Source organism: Belonocnema kinseyi, chromosome 5, assembly GCF_010883055.1.
Source record: "Belonocnema kinseyi isolate 2016_QV_RU_SX_M_011 chromosome 5, B_treatae_v1, whole genome shotgun sequence".
NCBI lineage: Eukaryota > Metazoa > Arthropoda > Insecta > Hymenoptera > Cynipidae > Belonocnema > Belonocnema kinseyi.
In genome coordinates this window covers 129,114,687-129,136,921 of record NC_046661.1, presented here as the reverse complement: position 1 = coordinate 129,136,921, position 22,235 = coordinate 129,114,687, and positions in this window count along the sequence as shown.

Sequence of the window (22,235 nt, the reverse complement as noted above, 5' to 3'; positions counted from 1 at the left end):
TATATTGTGTATTTTTGGAAGACCTACGCGGTCGTCGACTATCTTATCAAAAAAAGAAACATCGTCAGATATGTAATATTCCAGTAGCTAGTCCGCCCCTCATCTTAAGTGTCAGTATTTTGTATTATGCATAGAACCTTGTTTGCTCTTTCGGCTGTAATGCGCTTAGGTTGAATGCTACGTGAAATATGCTTTTCCATTTGGTTATCCTTTTGCAGTTTGTAAATTTTTTGCAGTGAATAATCGATCCTCTTTCCATGCAGAATACCGACCAAATATCTTAAATACATCAGAAGCCAACTGTGACTGAGCGGAAGGACAACTGTAGTCATATGCCATTTGTGAAGAAAGAAAAATGTTCAAAAACTCATCGGATTCCAATTATAAATGCTGTCTAATACTCTATCTATGCTCTTAAACAGACCGTAACCATTGTCAACTTAAAATGTATGAGAAAAATCACCTGAAGAAAACTCTTTAGATCTGGTTATATTTGTGTAGTACGTCTGGCTTGCAAACTTAAACAATGACCATTTTCATGTACGGTGGGGTCCTCAGGTGGTTCTTCTACTTTATTTGGTTCAGGTAGGAATCCATTTAGCAATACTTTTCGAATAGTGCTTCTTGATGAACGGCAACATTCACTAGAACCGCATTTATCAATCTAAAGAAAGCTTGGATCTACCTTACAGGACAAGAGTACTAAAGTAAATAAGGCTCGCTAGTTAAAAAAATTAAAAAATTATTGACGTAAGCAGTAAAGTTTCAAAAAATCAACTAACAAAAATCTGGTTTCCCTGCTACTTTTCTTTGCCAATATCAAAAATTCTATATTTCGGATCAGTCAGTTATGTATCTGCTATAAATGAATTATTTTTATTGTACCAACTTCCTCTACACACATCGAGCTTTAAAAACAATAAAAACAGCATCCAAGTTGTTGTAAATTAAACGTTTTATAGCAAAAACTATCACTTTTGGAAATCTAGGATTTTTATGCAGACGTTTATAAACCGTAAGAAGAAAAAGAGGCATCAAATTTCCTGAATTTGTCAAAAAAATCTGCCGGAGTTTTTGCGTCTTGAGCGTGGCTGTTGGCTTTAGGACTTCCGTTCTCAGTCAGGATCAGTAACAGCTATTCTGTATTCAGTGTGCATCATAAATAGAGGTTTCTTCATAACATTAGTGATACGCAAGGGAACCAAGCTTTCCAGATAGCCAACAGCCAAAGTTAAGTCGCGCTTTTATAACATTAATGTAAAAAAGATGATAAAATATTGAAATATTTCACATGATTGATCATATACTTAGAAATCAATAACATTACATGCTTAGTAAAAATCCATGGTTTTGCAATTCATCACGCAGTTGATCTAAAGGCTTGACACTGCAGATCATTTCCATCCATGGTCTATGGTCCGAAGTACTACAAAATATAGCTAAGTCAAATATAACTTATAAAATTAAAAATTGAACCTCATATATTTGGGGATATCCGACTGAACCTCGTAATTTCAATTTCTCTTTAGAATCAGAAAAAAGATTTACAAATTTCTTGTATTTTTGTCTTCTTAAAATGACGATATTTCTTCGGATATTTGGCATTTACTTTCTTTCTTTTAGATTCTTTTTTTATTTACTTAATTATTTTGGCAACTTTGAAATGCTATTTTTTAGGTCAATATCATGATCCATGTTGTTACGCACCAGTAGATGTGTATTAAGCCTAAGTTTTTCTCCAGGGATCTCACCGTTTTTATATTCGGTCTCAGGGGAAGTAGCGCAGAAACACTAGAGGTAGTTATTGTTTCGACTTAATTCACAGGGGCTGTTAATGGTACCCCACCTACCAGAAGGACGTAGACTCTAATTCGGCAGATCCAGGAGAACAGAATTCCTCTGCAGTTGGGTGTGATGCGAACTCTTACCATACGGTGTGGTGCAGCATAAACATCGATGGTACTGGAACATTTTAGGTTGTAAACAGGAGTTAGGTTCTAGATTTGACTCTATGTTTGAATAAACTAAGGAACAAGGTAGTGGCATATAAATTCTCTGATATAAAGCCTCGCTTGGACCATCAATAAACAGTAGTGATCAGAAGCTTCTGCCAAAACCCTAGAAATACACTTTGGGACTTATATAAATAGGAACTCAAACGGAGGCTTGTAGAATTCTCCACAAACTATGGTAGCGTTGATGAGCTAGAACACGCCTAAAATTTTCTCCGTAGAACTCTGACTCTATCACATGAAAACAATTGTTCTATACGCACAATTAAGTATAGAAAAGAACCAGAATGGTGGAATGCCCACCTGAAGGAACTCCGTAAAAAAGCAAGAGCGTTGTACAGTATTAGAGAAACTTTTGCGAGAAATCGCGAGACATTACGAAAACAACGAGACTCCACAAGATCCTATTAAAAAGCCTGGAAGATCGACTCTGGCTCATGACACGCGAAGATCGCGAGTTTGTCGAGGATAAAGAATCAATTCAGAACCACCTGATGGAATTCCAATTCCCGGGTTTTCAGCGAATCAAAAGTCGACCAAAAGAAGGAAGGCTGGGACGAAGAGTTAGAGAAGGCTGATTAGAATTTCGCCACCAAGAATTCAGATAGCAAAAAGAAGGTGAAATGGGCCATAAGATCCTTTTGTCTATTTAAATCACCTGGCACAGGTGGAATCTATTCAGCGCATTTACTAAAAAGCATGCATTGCTTCATCCATAAACTGAAATAATTATTTAGGGCAAACACTGCTCTAAAACACGAGCCATATCATTAAATGGAATTTAAAGAATTTAGTAGATTTGAAGGAATTAAGGGTATTAGACAATTTCTGGAATTTGCGGGATTTGAAATATTCAAGAAATTCAGAGAAATCCAAATTATCTAGGATATCAGAGAATTTACAGAATTAAAGGCATCCTGACATTCTCAATGTTCAAGGAATTCTAAGAATTCGGATTTATCAAGGATTTTAGAAAATTTTACGAATTCTAAGTAACTAGAAATTCAGGGAATTCAACGATTTCATTACTCTTAAAGAATTTAAGGAATTTCAGGAGTTTACATAATTTAGAATATTCAAGGATTTCAGACAATTCAAGAACTTTACAGATTTTCGAGAGTTCAGGATCTCAGAAATCTGCTAAATTTTTGTTTCTCTAAATTATAAATTTGATATTGCACTATGTTTAGCAGGTCAAATTTACAAAATTTCTGTTTTGACCGTGCTAAATCTGAAAATGTTCCATTTTTAAGTTGTTAAATTTACTAATTTTCCAAAATTTAATATTAGCTGATATTAATTATTATTAAATAATCAAATACTGTTTTAGTGATAATTAATAATCTAGTTAAATATCGAAGAATTTGAATTTAGATTTATTCAACCATTTAAAGTTTTTAATGAAAAATTGCTTAACATCAAATTTTTATTTCAGCAATTGTGAACATTTCAGGACAAAATAAATAATTTAGCTAATCATTCATTTTAATTATTTTCAAAAGAATATGAAGCTAAGGTATTTTCAAGGCTGAAATATATGTGTTTAACTCAATAGTGTTTAATTTTAAATGATTCTAATCAGAAATAATTTAGGGATGAACATTTCAGACTGAACGCTGATCAAGATTAAAAGGAATTTTCTTGCGATTTCGAATAATTTAAACTGCAGGAAGTCATGCAACTTCTATAATATTTTAGGTCATTCTGACTTTTTTATGTAAAAAAATAACAAGGTCGAAAACTCTACTTATGCTTAAAACTTAAAAAATGTAATTGTAATAGATTTCAGCAATATTAAATATATTGATTTAAAAAAAATTATTTTCCAATTTTTTATTTCAATTTCTTGTACTCATTTAAAAATTCGAAGTGAATTCCGAAGGATTTTATATATTATACATTGAAATTTATTTATTTCCCACTTCGGTTTTTTTAAACTTAAGTTATAAAATGAATTCAGATGACTTCGAGTGTTATTTGGTACTGCCTAATATCGAATGCGCATTTATAAAATATTTTTATTTTAAAGAGTTTGGGAATAAAATGAAAACATTTCAATTTTCTATTCTTCAAAGTTTAATAAATTTATGAAATACACATTTTGTAATTTAAAATCAAACTACTACCAATCCAACACAGTTCCTTTATTTTATATTATTATTTTTATTTTGTTTTTTGGATAAATCAGAAAGATTGAGTTTTATAATTTTATTGAACTTAAAAAATATTTATTAACCGGAAAATTATTATTTGTTTAACAATTTTTTTTAACATTAGCCCATTAAAAAAATTGAAGCTGAAAGAAAATATTGTTTCCTTAGCTCTTGACATGTGCGCATTTTAGTTAAGCATGGCTAAAATTCCTTTTAAGTTTCTTTAGATTTTCCGGGATTCCGCTGACACATCATCGTTATTAATATCCAGATGCGGTTCTAGTGTATTCGGTACTTGATTTTTATCATCTCTAGAACCCATGGCTTCAGCTTTTATCAGGTTTTCATTGTCCATATCTTTCAAGGGGAGTTTATTATTAGCAATCTGCTGTTTAGCTTTCTTTTTGCTGACAGCTTTTACAACCGCCGAAAGCAATCTATTCACATATATAAGGCGTTTTAATTCTGCTAGATTCTGCTTATTTAATCTTGTGGCTAACTCTGGGTGCTCAAGTAAGAAGAGTCGATGATGTTCTTCCCTGACATCTTGTGCTCTTTCCTCTTCAAGAAAAGAATGGCGCATAACATCTCTCTTTATGTGTTATGTCCATTTTAATCGTCATCTTGGTTGGTGAATCTTCTGCTTCTGCCTCATCAGCAGGTTAAGGAACTGCCGCTGCTTGATCGTTTGGCGCGACTTCCTCTAACTGATCTTCATTTCCGTCGTTTTTCGACGCCAAATCAACCTGTTGTTTAATTTCCATTGCTAGGTCTTCTGCGATATTTCGATTAGTCTCGATGCCCTTCACATTAGCGATAAGATTTTTTAAATTTAAAAAATTTTTTTAAAATCCACATTTTTTAAATGTGGATATTTGCGGCAAGTATCGTCATAAAATTATATCTTTTGTCGCTGATGGTTTTAAGCTTCGCACTTTCAAAGTAGAGGCGCACCAATTCCTCTTTATCGTGGTATTCCATTTGATTCTTGCCCATGGTATTTCTGTTGAAGTGGTTGGCTACAAATAGCCAACGCTAAAATTACATAATTTTTTGTTACAAAAAATGTTGTAACAACTTTTTTCATGAAATTTTAAACTTTTTTGTTCGAAATTGCAGCATTTCCTGGCTCTTGACGATTTTCATTCTACTGCTTTTTTAAAAGCGAAAGACAAATGTTAAATAAATAGCTTCTGTTGGATGTCAATCACTGCTTTCAGTTTTCTTTCCGAGATATATCATTAAAGCAGCGTATTTTAAATTAAATGCATTTAGCTGCATTTAGATTGAATAGGACAAACAGTTTTGATTAAAAATTAATATTTCTTGAAATATATTACTCAGTTTTCACCATAATTTTGTTTTGAACTATTTAAACCTTCTGCTTTTTAAAAAAAAACTTTTATTTAATTTTTTCAGCTTTTTTTTTATTTTGGCTTTGCTTTCGTCAAAAAGAAAGAGCTGTTTAATCTACAAAATAGCTTGCAAAATAAAAAATGAACTAGGTAAAATAATAAATATTTTCCCGTAAAAAATAAAAATATATATGTATCAAAAATTGTAAATACAAAGGTTTTTTTTAATGCTAGAATGTTCTTCAAATCAGTTATTGCAATTTCAAAAATATTTACAGTCTTAATTATCAGGGTTGGTATAGTTGTGTCATTTTAAATTTGCAGTATTCAGTATATTTCATAATTAAAAATTTAAAGCTAGTTAAATATGCAAGGATTTGAATGGAAAGTGTTTGATAATTTCCTATTTAAATATTTTAAATTACACTCAACTCTCGGTTCAGTCACTCGCGGTTTAGCAATTTCTAAAAATGCTGACACAAGCAGTTTTGAGCTCAAAGGGTTTGTCACTTATCAGCCCTATGAGGACTGTGTCAGTATATAGCGTTTGAATGAAAGGTGTAAAAACTTAAATTTATCTTTCTATGCTTGAAAGGGCAAGAGAATTGTTTTCTTGTTGATTGTATCACGGTACACGCATTTTGTAGAGCAGAGACGGAACTCACCAGATGTTTGTATAAGTGAAAATATACCTAAGCACTGTTAACTATTTGTAATACTATTAGGGCGATACACGGCCCCAAACAGCACTTAAATCCACCCTTAAGTTTTTCTTTCATGAACCTATAAAACAGCAGGTTTTTTTCGGAAAATGACTCACTTTACGACGACCGGGATTTTCAGCCGAAGGGACCATAGTATAAGACTCGAATATCCAGTCTCGATCTAAGTGTTTATACATATCGGCATGTTTGATTATTTAATAGCAAAAAGGCTAGTCCATCCGACAAAGTTCACTTAAAAATGACATTCAAGGTCACCATGAAGGTCAAATTAAAGGTTACCATTCGCACCTTGTTGAAACCAAATAAATTGCATTAATGATCAATGTATTTAAACGCTGCAGCTATTAGAAGTGTTTGGATTTTTCTTATATTTTAATGACCTTGGAGTGACCTTTAGGGTCTAATTGAACCTATGGCCTTAATACATATTTAAACGTAAGATTTCCTATTATATCGATTTCCAATTTCAAAAAGACGAGGGTGTCCGTTACAAAAAAATTTTAACCCATGAATGACCTTTAGGCTTATCTTCAAGGTCAAATTAAGTCAAGGTCACTATTGAATGTGCCTTATTAAAATAAATAATTTCCAGTGATATGAAATTGTTTGAAACACAGCTACCTTCAGAAATGTTTGGACCTAGATTCAGTTTTAATGACCTTAGAGTGACCATCAATAGTAAATTGAACTTACAGATTAAAATGTGCAATTTCCGTTTCATCGATTTCCGTTATCCTAATGTAGGGTTTACACTTGAATAATGTTGATCTTAAAAAGACCTTCATGGTTATCAACAAGGTTACAATAAGGTCACCGTTGAATTCCTTGTTAAAAGTTAGTTCAGAAAGGACCTTGACCTCAAACAAAAATATTTTGCCCGATGAAATATTCAGGGGTCGGGAATTTTCTGGACACCCTGTATGACTGCATGTATTTCCATTGATTATTCGGTGTTACACTGTTATCTTATATCGGTAAAACTCTGACATAGTCTTATTGAACGAGATTTTATCCTTTTATGGTAAGTCATTCTTGATTATCATTAGTTTACTGCCTTATCGACTGTCGCTGATCTACCGCTTATCGCTTACGAACATATTGTCGCGACTGACTAATTCAAAAAACATTTTTTAGTTATCGCTTAAGGTAAATTTAGATCTTGTGCTTGTTTCCGATTGATTCTATTTTATTATTGTTTCTGATATAGCACGCATTTTTTCCGCATTTAATAAGCATTTTGACGCATTAATTGCACATTTTTACACGTAATATTTTCGATATTACACATTATTACGCATTATTGAGTGTTTTTGTACCTAACTACGCATTATTGTGCATTAATGCGTATAATCACGCATTACTGCACATTATTACACATTTATATGCTTGATTACGCAATTTCCGCATCGTTGTGCTTCATTAAGCATTATATTAGATTATTGCGCATAAATGCGTGTTATTATTCATTATCAGACATTATTAACTATTATTGAGGATGATTGCATGTTATTATTCTATATTACTCATTATTGCGCGTTATTACGCAGTATTGTATTTTATTTGGCATTATTGTGGACTGTTATACATTATTACGTAATAATTAGCTTTTACATTATTACGCATTATTGTGCGTTATAACGTGTCATTGTGCATTATTACGTGTCCTTTCTTTTTTGCATTATTACGCATTATTGTGCATTTTTACGTATTATTGCTTGTTTTTATGCATTATTGTCTTTTATTACGAATTATTAAACATTATTAAGCGTTATTACTCATTATTGTGCGTTTTATGCATTTTTACTCAATATTACAAAATATTGCGCAATATTGGGCGTTGTCCTAAATAAAGACTGATTATTGTGCGTGATTATGCATTAATGCATGTTATTGTGCATTATTACGCAAATCGATGCAACTATTTTGTTGAAAGAGCTTTTTTCTTGTTCAGGTTTTTTTTTTTTTAGAAAACTGGTACTTTCTTATTACATTAATCGTAATTTGTGCATGAAACCCATATTTGAACTATGCAAACTAAGAAATTAATTTTTAACTAAAAAAATAAATCTTCAATTAAAATAAAAATATAACTACCTCTCACAAAAACTGCAAAATTTACAGCAAAAAAATGACATTTAATAAAATTGTTACATTTTATACAAAGTGGAAAATATTTTAAACGAAAGAGATAAGCTTTAAAAAAAAACATTTAATATTTCAACAAAAGCAGATTTTACTTTCTTATAGAAAACCGTCAAAGTCAATCATAAGAAATGAATTTCCAAAATAAAAGTTTATTTTAAACCAAATAGGTGCATTTTCTACTAATTTGATTGAATTTTGTATGATTAAATGACAAATCATTAATAAGTAGTTGAAGTTTGTACTAAGTAGATTAATTTTTATTAAAATATTTGGAATTTGAACCAAAAAAATCATTTTTAACCATAGACAGTAATTTTCAACAAGAAATATGAATCATCAATCAAAATAAAATATTTTTTAACAGAAAGGAAATGTATATCTTTCTTTGTTTTAAAGCAATTTTCTTCAAACCGATAGATTTTATTTTAGAGCGTGGACTTATTTTTTTTATCAGATATCTTTGAACTGACCAATTTATAAAAATGTATAGCTTAAAATTTTTCACTTCAACAACATTAAATTTTAATTTTGAAATGAGAAAGTGTTTAAAGCTTGTATTTCTTAACAAATAATCAATAATGTCATGGCTAAAATTTTCGTAGCTCTAATTTTAAAAGTTTTAAATTCAAAACAGTCCCACTTTGAGTACTATGATTTCAAGTTCAGGTTTTATTACTTCAAATGACAAGCATTTTTATTTAAACGAACGTGAAAAAGTGATTTAAACTTGACAAAATCTGTTCAACCTTACTTTATTCACACTCAAAATAATCTTTTTGAAAATATTTATTTCGTGAAGAATTTAGCTTTGTAATGTTGTAACTGTAAAAAAATATTCTTAAAAATCTTTTTTTTCCAGGTTATTAAGTTATACAAAATATTAGCATGAGAACAAATTTGAAATCATAATTTTCGATGTTTGTGAAAAATAATTTTAACTATAAAAGAAAAATTCCAAGAAAAAATTTATTATTTAGGTTTACATGTTATTAAGATTTTTAAAAATTTTCGAGAAACTTCGATTTGGCTAAAAAGATATTTAATATTTGTATAAGCTTGGACAAAATTTATCAATATTTTATGAGATTTCGGAAATCTATCAAAGTTTTAAAATATTTTCATCCGCTTAAAACCTTCTCAAATTCCTAAATATATATCTCAAACTGACTAAAATTATAATTTAAATTGTCTTATAATCTTTCAGATTCTTTTTCGACAATTTAAAAAAATTTTGATATTCATTTGTATTATCTTAAAACCCTTCAAAATTCGTAAAAAGCTGCTACATTTTAAAAAATTTTTAAATTTTTGTCAAACTTCTAAAAAAATTTTCAAATGATTTAAATTTCCCTGAAGTGTTTGAAAATTAATTTAAAACTGAAAAAGGACTTAACATTTCCCAGATTCTGTTTTGACAATTTAAAAAATCTCTTGAAATGTTTTTAAATCTTATAAAAATATCTTGAAATTAATTTCGCACAATAGAAATTCATTCTGCAATTTTCTAAGAATATAACGCTCACATTTATTAAAAAAATATTTTTGAGTCTAAGATTCATCTTTTTCTACAGTAATTGTCTTTTGCAATTGAGAATACAACTATTTGTTCGAAAAATAAACTTTTTTGTTACAAATTTCATATTTTTGTGTTTAAAATTAGGATTTTTGTGAAAAAAATCGCTTTCCTACCTTGAAAATGATTGGTTAAAAAAAAAATTGTAACTATTCAAGTCCTTTTTTAAAAAGTATTTTTCTTCACACTACAAATTAAACTATGTATTTATTTGAAAAGGCTTATTTTGTAATTATAAATTAATGTTCCTGATTCGAAATTCAAATATTTGGTTACAAACGAATGCATTTTACTGAGTGTTGTACTTTTCTACAGAACATAAATTTTTTGGTCAAAAATGCATCTTCTTTATTGCGAAATAATCTGTTTTTATTGAGAATTTGACTATTTTGTTGAAAATTGGTCTCTCTTTGTTAAATTAATCCGGATTTTATTTCAAATCAAAATAGTTCTCAGCTGGAACATCAACTGTTGTATTTTTTATTCTTAGAAATTTATGTCTAGTTGAAAATTGGACTTCCTAGCCTGAACTTTCATTTTTTGGGCTATAAAATTAATGTTTGTTATTTAAAATTCAAATTTTTGGTTTGAAAATTGACCTGCTGTGTAAAATGGTCATCTTCACTTTGAAAATTAAACAACTCGGTCGAAAATTACTTTTTTTTCTTCAAAAGAAATACTTTCGTTTTGAAAATTTAACTGCCAAGTAAAATTTTATAAAATTGAAAGTTGTTTATTTTTATTAAAAATGTAAGTAATCCCATTTTAGTTGAAAAGTGAACTCTTTCAAATTTAAGAGTGCACTCTTTTGTTAAAAACATCATCGTTTTTGGTTAGAAATTATTCTTCTTGTTAAAAATTTCGACCAATTGATTAAAGATGTATGCATTCTTTACAGAATTCAATATTTGTCGTAGAAAATAAATTTTTTGGTTAAGAATAAAACACTTTGGGTAAAAAATATCTGTTTTGGTTAAAGATTCAACGATTTTGTTGGAAATTTGTCTTTTTTGTCTAAATTCAGCATTATTTGAAATCATTAAAAATATTTTTTAGTTGAAATATCAACTGTTGTTATTGCTATTGTAAATTCATATTTTAAGGTTGAAAATTTAAAGTCTTGGTTGAAAAGTTAAAATTCTTTCTGAAAAACTTATCTCTGGAAAAAAATTAAACCACTTTTTCAAAATTTTTCTTTTTGGGGGTAAAAGTTAATTTTTTTATCTGAAAATTTCACTATTTGGTTGATAATAAGCATTTGTTGAAGTTTCATATTTGCGGGCTTCTAGAAAATTCAACGGTTTTGTAGAAACCTCATATTGTACAGTAGGAAATTAATCTTCTTCTTTGAAAATTCTACATTTTAGATTAAAATTTATTTCTTTGTTGTCTGAACTTTTTTTTAGGAATCAAGTGTTTCATCGAAAATCCGTGTTTTTTATTCAAATCAACTGTTTTTTATTTCAAATCAAAAGATCAAACAATTTTTGTCTCTTTATGGTTCGTTTAGCATTAACTGTGGGTCAGATTCATAGATTTGTATAAAAATGGTGCGCATGTTATTATAATCAAAGAAACTTTGAAAACGAACCTGCAAAATATTCATAAAAAATGCATAAGAATCGACAGAAAATTGCGACTAGTAGCGTACCAGAAAGGCGCAGTGCGCGGGTGCTCACCTGCAAAGATTGCGTAATATTACGAAATCAATCCCATTAAAAAAATTTAAATTTTTCACAAATACAATACTGGCATATTTTTTAATTTTGGTTGGGCCCAACGAAAATACCCCTTTGTACAAAGTAAATATGAATTTGTCAAAAAATAATCTTTTTGATAATTTCACAGTATACAGGGTGTCTGATAAGTCTGAAAACACCTAAATAACTGTCCAGATAAAATATTATTAAATTGGGTCAAGGTCAACACAAGGACGTGGTTTTCAGTACAAATTTGAACGTAAAATTTCCCACTATTTTGATTTATGTCAAGATTAGGGGATCCCATTGAAAAGACACAAATTCGACCTTTAAATTGCCCTGAAAGTAAAGTTCAAGGTGAAATTGAAGGTCATCATTGGATTTCTTGTTGAAAATTACTCCAAAAATGACTTTGGCTTAAGGAAATACAGAGCCATCAAGTTAACCCAAGACGGACCTTGTTTAAGTTTGAATGACGTTCAGCCTACCTGTAAACTCATACCTAACCTATGACCTGAATACATATTTAAACGTAAAATTCCACACTCTATTGATTGTCGATGTCAAAAATAGGGGTTAAAAAGTTGACTTTGAAATGACCTTGAAGGTTAAGTTCAAGGTCAAATTGAAGGTCGCCTTTCGATTACTATTTGGAAGTTACTGCAAGAATGACTTTGACCCATTAGAATAATATTTTATCTGGGCAGTGATTTATGTTTTTTCAGACTTTTTGGACACCCTGGGTATGACTGTCAGTAAATATTTTGAATCTTCGAAACTGTATAAAAAAAAAGAAATTAATAATTGGAAACTAATATTTTTGAAATAAGGATGAAACCCTTAAACTTTTTGACCTCTGATGTTTGATTTAGTGCTTTCGGTAAAAAAAATGAAATTGCTCAAATCTATTACAAGCACTTTTTTTAAACTTTAGGTATACGTGGTGTCTTTATCCTTTTCAGTTTATCATATAAAAATGTCAGAATTACTTCTAATATTGAAAAAGCTGTATGAATTCTCCATTCAAAATTATTTCAAAACTTAAAATTGAGTATTTATTTTACATCTTACTGAATAAGTTTTCAGCTTAAAGCTTTCAAGATACAATTATTTCATATGAAATTGTTTTAAATTGAATTAAATTAGAACGAAAAGCCTGAATAAATAAATTTGCTTATGACTTTTTTATATTAAAAATTGATAACAAAACGAAAAAATCGTGCCAATAACTTACAAATTTAATTCGTCAAAAATTACAGAATATGAAATCGAAATTGAAATTTGATTTTTGAACTACTATTTAAAATTAAAAAATTTTACATTAAAAAATTAAAAGAATTTAATAACGCCTAATTTAAAGCTGGCAAAATTGAGACCTGTAAATTGGGAATACTTGAAATTGTATGCTGTCGAAGACTGAAATAAATTAAATTCAAAATTTAATTAGAGCCTATTTTAAAATTGAGAACGTTCAAATTAGAAAGATGTTAAATTTAAATTGCTGAAAATGGTGATGTATAAATTTGAAGTCTTTGAAATTTTAAATTCAAATCTTTTGAAGTGTAAGAATTAAACATAATAATATTTAAATAAAGTATTAGTAACTGAATATTTTCAGTCTCGTTTTCTATGTTTACAAGGCGCCTTCTACGACATAATCCATAATTATATTCAAAAATAATTTTTTTTGGTTGAAAAATCCTTTTTTTTTGTTATTGTTCCAAATTAATTTTTTAAAATGAAAATTGAATTAGCCTAGCTTCTTGGTTGAAAATTAATCTTTTTTGTTTGAGAGTTCGCCTATAAAATAGAAAATACGTCACTAGCTAAACATTTATTTTTTTAGCTTTTTTATTTAAAATTCATGAATTGTTTTGAAAATTCTGTTTGCTTTTTAGTTGAAATTTAATTTTTTCTACTGAAAATTTAGTTACCTCATTTTTGATTAAAAATTTATTCTTTTTTAACGAATAATTCACTTTTTTAGTGAATAATTCACTTTTTTAATAGAAAATTCATCTAGTTCGTTGACGATTCGTTGTTTCTGGTTGAAAAAATTAATCTTCTAGGTTAAAAATTCAAGTATTGTAAATTCAACAGTTAAATTTTGCAGATTTCGAAGATAAGAATAATATTTAAAACATTTATTGTCTGAAAATGTTTCAATATCATATTTATATCTTCTGAAATAAGAGATTAACATGCTTTCAATTTGAAAAATTTAAAATTAATTACAAATTTTCAACAACGAAAAACAACAAATATAAACTAAAGTTTTTAAAATTAGCTTTGTAATCTACCAACCAAAACTACAATCATTTTGAAATACATTTGAATATGAGCGGTTTTCGCTGTGCAGTTACAAATTTTTAAACTAGTTATTATTATTGCTGGCAATAAAACTGGCCATGGACTTAAAAATAGTAAAACTAATTATGAAATTATTCAGTGTAATTAAAAATTATTTATTGAGGCTGCAAATTTAACATTGTTAATTTCCAAATAACTTTTTATTTAATGTTATTTTAAAATTACAAAATGCTGTTGTTTAAATTATTTTGTTTAAATGAGATGGTTTTGTATTTAAAATCAACAATTTGGTTAATATTGTAAATAAAAAATTTTTAAATGGTTATTTTTAAGAGCATGTAAATGAGAGAAAATATTGATTATGCTATTTGTTCATTATTAATTTATTTTATTAATAATTTTTATTTATAATAATAATTCACTGAAAATTTTGACTAATGAAATGATAATAATATATAAATGTATTATATATTTAAAATATATTTTTAAAAACTCTAATAATTTTAGAATTGTATTCTATAATTTAAATGTTTAACGTTTTGAGCTAAAAAATGAAAATGAAAAAAACGCATTTTCAAAAGAGACATTCAACGTTTCAAATTTTGTAATAAATCAAACATTCGAAAAGAATTCGAGTGCTTTCTAAATTACTCGCAATAATTTAAAAATAGGTATTTTTGTTTGTGGAGTTGACTATTCCTTTTTCAAGTTCCACAAAATTGGCTTCCAATTCTGTAAACAAAAATTAAAATTAAAAAAAATTGAACTTTTTCACTAAACTTTTTGATTTTTTATCTTTCGTATTTATATAGATTTCAATATAAATATATACAGTTTGTTTGATAGGATTTCGAAAAATCCTGTATAACTAATAAAATAGGGATTGCAAGTTTTTAGCACGAATTAGAATAGTTAGCGAAAATTAATTTTTTTTAAACTTTTAATTAAAAAAAAATAAATAAAAATTAGAGTGAGTCAAATAATTAATCCAAGTTTAAAAAATTAATTGTCTAGAAAATTTATTATTATTGTTGATAATTTATTTATTATTATTTTCAATAACATTTTCTTTGCTCGGTGGTGGAAATTTTCGTTAAATTTTAATCCATTTGTCTATTTTTCATTTGGAGTGATTTAATAATTCATTAGGTTTAGCATCAATAATTGTGTAAACAAACTGTTATTATTAATAACTATCTTCATTTATATAAATCCCAGAAAGTTGAAAATATTTAAATATACTCCGCCTTTTTAATTATGAACAAATAGTAAATAAACGTGGGAGACAAAAATATTTTGAATATTTAAGTTTGTTTAAAAAAAGTAAGTAATTCAAATCGAATAAAAATGTTTTTCGGGCAGATGACAATTTTTTAAAACACAATTTATCATCTTCTAGCTTAAAAATTCATATTTTTAGTTGAAAATTAATCTGTGTTAAAAATTTTTATATTTTTATTTTATTTTTATTTACATCTTTGTTGGTGGAAATGTCAAATATAACTTTTTTCGTTAAGAATTAATATTTTTTTGTAGAACGCACAAAAACTTTGTTAATAATACATTTTTATTACGAAAGTGTTTTTGCTGTTGTTATTGAGAATGAATTTTTTTAAATTTTACTTACATTTTTTGTATGGAAATTGATATTTTTGTTTGAAAAATATCTTTTCTGGTTAAAACTTGAATTATACCGTTAAAATTTTATAAATTTTGTCAAGAATTCTTCTGTTTTGGTAGCAAATTTATCTTTCTGATTTAAAATTCACCTACTTCAAACTTTTTTTAATACAATAGAGAATACAAAATATTATTACCTATAAAATAACATAAAAATTTGAAATAACTCTTTAATTGTTGAAAGTTTTTGAAGACTTTAATTCGTGTTGAAATGAAATTCCGAAAAATGAGAATGAGAAAATGAATATTGCTAGTTTGTTTTCGAGTTAATATAAATATAATTTTTGCAAGATTATTTAAAAACGTTTTCGTGAAACCTTCAAATATTTTACAATTATTAAAAAGCTCCTAAAATTTTTTCAAACTCTTCAAAATAAGCTTCTGTCCATAATTTAATTTTTCTTAGCTTGTTTTCTTGTCTTCTTTTCATTCTGTATCTTATCTTTTCTCTCTCCTGTCCATAATGTTTATAATCATTTATAAAAAAAATTTATCATGAATTAAAATTATTTATTTATAAATTTAATATACAAAACTCATGGTACAGAAAATGCATACATTAAAATTTCCTTTTAAAAAATTGTAATTATTCTTAACTTCGTTCAAACAATTAGAAGGCAAGATTTCAACTCGGATTTCGATGATGGAAACAAAGTAGGTTACGTTAACCATGCCTCAATATGGCCTTCTTATTATTTCAAACAAATTAAAAACATTTTTATCAAAACATGCTTGTAGAATTTTAAAAAATATTATAAACAATCCTAAATAAGCTAATTTTTTTATTAACCAATTAGTTCTTCATCACTATTGACTTGAGGAATATTTTGAAAAATTTAATTAGTAGTCATTTTCCACAAATCTTTGATGACCTACTTTTCGACTTATAAAATTTTTTTAATTTTACAAATGATTAGTTAACTTTTAACAATTTTTGTTCAAAGAGGAAATGAAGTATCTTCTACGGAAAAAAATCTATAGAATAAAAAAAAACGTATTTAGAAAATTCAGTTCGTCCTTATTTAGGGAAAATCTTTTTAAAAAAGTTTGCTCTATAATTGCAATTTTCTATGGCATAATAGAAATGGTGAGCCGAAACACATTTTTTATAAAATTACTAAAAATTTTTTGTTTTACCTACATTTTTTCAAGCAATTAGAAAGAAATGTTTTTTTACTCAGAGACAGGCTGCAGCACATTTAAAATTTCCTAACATCATCTTCCAGTGTTAATAGAGTCAAAAATTACAAGCCATCGCTTCATTTTATTAAAATTTTTCACAGATTTCGTTTTAAAACATTTTTTCATCATTATATAAGATCGTGCAAATTCTTGTTTAACAACGAATTATTTTTATACTATTTGATCAAAGTTGCAATGATTTTTCAAAGATTCAATGAGCATTTTAAAAAGACTAAAAATATTTCGAAAAGATTTCGGATACATTTCACAAATACTTTTATTATTTCGCAAATAATTCAAGTATATTTTTTAAACCAAAGGATTAAAATAATTTAACAAATGTTATAGAATATTAAGAAAAATTCAAATATTTTGCGAAGATTTAAAAATAATTTACAAATAATTCACAATGATATTGTAAAGATTTTCCAAAATTTTCCAAAGACTTCTATTACGTTACAAATATTTTAAAGACTAACCAATATTTTAATTTTTTCCCAAAAATTTCACAAAAATTTCAATTATTTTACGAATGTTACCAAAATTAAAAAATATTTCGCTAAGACTTTTGAAGAATTCACAAAGATTTCCCAAAGATTTTCCAAGATTCCACAAATATTAAAAGTATTTCGTAAAGATTCCGGATAGATTAAAAAATATTACAAAAATTCTTCTTTTTTCTAAAAGCTTTTGGATAGATTTTAAAGTTTAAACAAAGACTTTGATCATTTCCCAAAAATTTGACAAAGAGATAATTAATTTGACAAAGATTATGGAATATTTAAAAAATGTTCTACCAAAATTTTGAAGGAAACACAAAGAATTGAGAATGATTTGGTAAAATTTGCAATGATTTCTGACAGATTTCACAAAGATGTTAAATATATTGCAAAAATTGCAGATTGATTAAAAATATTTTTCTGCCCGTTGAAAAATCTCATTACTGTTGCTTTAGTTCAAAATGGGCCTACCTCAACTCTGTCTGGGGGGGGGGGGTTGCCCCTTTGTCTAAACTGAGCTGAAAATAAAAGAGAAATAAAAAAGAATAAACTCGAACTTTTAAAAGATAGGCCCAAGTGGCTATCTTGGCGAAAGGCTTGAGATAGTACACAAAAAGAAAGAATCAAAATTGACAGTTAAACTAATTCCTAATAATTTTGTCCTCTGATCCTGAAAATTAAAAGTATTAAGGGGGGTGTGGGTTATTCCTAACCTGAAAGAATTTTTTTATATACATGGACACATCATGTAACATCATTGGAAACAATCTTTATTTGACAATACACATCCCGGTACAACTCAGAAAAACTTACTATCCCTACATTAATACAAACGGTTATATTACGTAACAGTCACGGAAACGTGACTCGCCTAAACAAGGTACAGACGCTATCTCAACAAACAATTTTCTTTTTATGAATTAGAGTCAGAATTACCGGAAACAATAATTTTCGAATTTGAAAGGCAAGCCATAACAATGCGTGCCGACCATTCGCTGTATAATTCCGCGATAATCCCTTCTGCTAACAACCTGTCAACTTCTTCATACATAATCGCTTGTATTTCAGGGGACACTATCCGATACCTTTCCTTAATTGGGTTATGCCCCTGCACGTCAATGGTGTGAGTAATTTGGTGGGTCGTGCCTAAGCGGCCCTGCGATGGTAAAGGGAACTTTATTTTCAAAAATGCCTTTAAAATTTCCTCCTCCCCTTCATGTAGAGCTGCTACACCACTACACCTTTTCTCTTCTACTAACCATTGTTTTAAAGAATAGTGTTTACCTTCCAAATCTGGCATAAAGACCTTACGCAACCGTGAGAGGAAAGCCATATCAAATTTTCCATGACTGTCCAGACCCAAATCAATTCTGTATCCAGGTGATTTGCAATCCTAACCTCACACGTTCGCGTAACCCCATCAATCGTTATTGGTAAACTAACTTTGCCGATAATAGTGTCCGCGGAACCATTGGCCATGATTATACGAGATTTCTTAGTACAATCAAGCTGCTTCACAGAAGTCAAGGTTATCTTGTCCCAAGGTGATTTTCTTAGCAATACGCGAGAAGATCCATTGTCTATAAGTGTGTCTAGTGAGACGGAATCGATAGAAGCCCTAACATGAACCCTATTGGCTATTTCTGTCGATTCCACGATACCACTAATCAAGTCTATCTCTGACATATACTCGTTAATTGCCGTAATTTGATCGAGATTCGCTGCGTCGTCACGAGGTACATTCTTTATAGCCTTGCCCTTAAAATCGAATTTTTCCAATTTCGGATCTTCATGCACCTGTACTTCAACTATTAATTCCTCTGGCAGAACTAAACTAAACAAACTCTCTCTGTCCAACCTTTCCAAAGTTTAATGCCCCTACGCAGTCGTGCGCATTTAGTTTTTCTAGTACCGGAAATATCTAAGTTAAGAGCTTCCAAACATTCGGTGATTTCCGGATTATCTAATTCGCCAATTGCGCGTTTTAATTCCGTGTAGGTCGTTACGTTGTCAAGCGAGTTCAAAAACGCCATTTAAAAAAAATCGAATCCGATGCCAAAATCCTAAATTCTCGATTTCCCAAGAGCTGCTTCAAAAAAAAATAAATTTTTCCTGCCACGCGTGATTGAACTGTTCAATGCCGTCACGAGTCATCCCGGTAACTTTCAACGCGTAACTCTTGCCATTGCACGACAAGGTAAAAGGATACGAATCGATGGTCAAAAACCTGAAACTTCTCCTGGGCAACGGATAGAAAAAAAATTAATTGAAATATACAAGTTTGTGAAATGTCCCCAAATTTTGCGAAATTCAAACAATTATAGCGAAATTTTGAAGTTTGTGAAGGACAGAATTGCTCATTGCCAGTAAAATCAGAATACCAAAATAAAACAAACTGAACAATTCAGGTCTCTTATATCGTAACCCATTTCAAAATGTTCCAAATAGGTACATGTTAATATCAATGAAAAAATATATGGATATACACAGATCAATAAAATCAATATACAATAATGATTCAAATCATAAAAATTCAGGCATAAATTGTGATCATGATAGGTGTGTGGGTACATATGTATATACAAATATATACAAATATACCAGTAATTTTATTGTCGAAAAAAATTATCGATGAGTGGGTAAGGCGCTCAAAGCAGCCGAAATTTGTTGGGAGTGAATTCGCTTTAAAAGGAAATGTGCCCAATATATTATTTTTTAATTAACATATTATTGCCAGATTATTTCCAGTAATGTCGAGTCCTGATGCTAAGGGGGGAGGGGGTGTAAAAAAAGATTAGAAACCGGTTGGGCGGAAATTTGTAATAAGATTTTTCTGTTCGTTTAACAATCTCATTACTGTTGTCTTAATTTAAAATTAATCTACCTCAACTCAGTCCTGAGGAGGGGGGGTTACCCATTTGCCTAAGCTAAGCAGAAAGAAAGAGAGACAGACAAAAAGAATAAACTCGAACTTTTTAATGATAGGCCCAAGTGGCTATCTTGGCGAAAGGCTTGAGATAGTCCACGAAAAGAAAGAATTAAAATTGACAGTTAAACTAATTCCTAATAATTTTTTCCTCTCATCCTGAAAACTAAAAGTATTAAGGGGTGTGTGGGTTATTCCTAACCCGAAAGAATTTTTTTACATACATGGACACATCATGTAACATCATTGGAAACAATCTTTATCTGACAATACATATCCCGGTACAACTAAAAAAAACCGACGTTATCTCAACAAATAATTTTCTTTTTACGAATTAGAGTCAGAATTACCGAAAACAATAATTTTTAAATTTGAAATGCGAACGAAATAAAAGGAAGAACCCCAATCTCACCGGCTTTAAATGAATCGTGGTCGGTTCCCACAAAATACAGATTACAAGTTAACACCGACCACGCAGCGCGACGCGACACAATAAAATCCCATTTCCGGTAACAAACGAGATTCGGCGGCAAAATGACCTTTACCGAGCAAGCCCAAAAAAAATCTATCATTCGCGGGATTCTTATCGATAAATCACAAAAGAAAGAAAACACAAGCACATTTAAGGATCCTAAGTAAGAAAATAAAAAATAAAGAAAACCCGAACACCCCGCCGCACTTAGAAGGCTGGCCGAGCGTTTTTGCGGTACTTTTTATTTCTAATAGGCTAATAATAGTCCGCCAAAACCCTCTGCCAGAATAATACAATTTGGCTTACCACTTCAAAATAAATTTCTCGCCGGATCATTTTTGGCTCATCTGCCATTTATATTTCCATATCTCTATCTAATAATAACTGAAGAATGCAATATTTTCTCCCCGCCATGAGGTGACAAACGGTTAGTCCGGAACAATAGTATCGTAGCGCGCTTAATCTAATATACCGTGGGCTGACAACGTAAATGGGAGCGTGATACGGATAAGGCTAATTTTCATATGAGATGTTCGTCTGATGATGAGGAACGTAAAAATGGGTGCCTGGCAGGTGTGAGTGGATGCGTTTACCTGTGGCGACCTGTGAAAGGTGCGAATTTTTGGCAGTTAACTTACGTGACTCGGATAAGGTTGAAAATTGGTGTACATGTAGGGGCTGACATTAGAAATAGCACCTGCGTATTGCCAGACACTTACCTGGATGCAAAAGTGTTGCCAGGTGGCTTCGAAGTCGCCGGAAACTCAGGTGTAATTTCTTGAAATTGATTTTACAGGAAAAAGTTTGAAACAAAAGTTGGTCCTCTCCCGGAGATAAATATTTTCATTGGTATATAATTTTTTGATAAAATTGATATATTTGGAGAAAACATCGATTAAAGAAATACCATAACAATAAAAAGCCCTTTTTATTGACAACCAGTGATTTTTTCGAAAATTATTAAGAGACAAAGGGTACTCTATCACAGGTATACTCCAAGATGAATAAGAAGCATTTGTTCAAAATGTTAATATTTACCAAGATATTCGCATTTTTCCTTCTTTTTCCCATTTTTTCAATCACCTACTGTATCTTTAGCAATTTAAAAGAAGGTGTGCTCAAAATTAGTATACGAATAACGTAAGTCTTGTGCAATGAATTGGCGTCAGCCACTTTCAATTAAAACAATAACTTATTCTGCTATAAATAATCATAATCAGTGTCACGTTCTCAGCTTCTGATTATCGTAGAAAGTTGTAATAAAGATGAATATGATTATAAAAATTAAACAACAAAATCGCTTTACTTTAAAATACCCAATATTTATTATTGTTAAAGTTTATGTTTTGTCGTCGCGATACGTTCGATCTTTATTACCGTGACGAATGTCAAGTTTCCCGGACCCAGCGTGAGTCATTGGCGTAGCCATTACAAATCCTTCGTGCTGCATTTTTAATGCAGTTCTTAGCATTAAAAATGCAATTGTAATGCCTACGCCAATG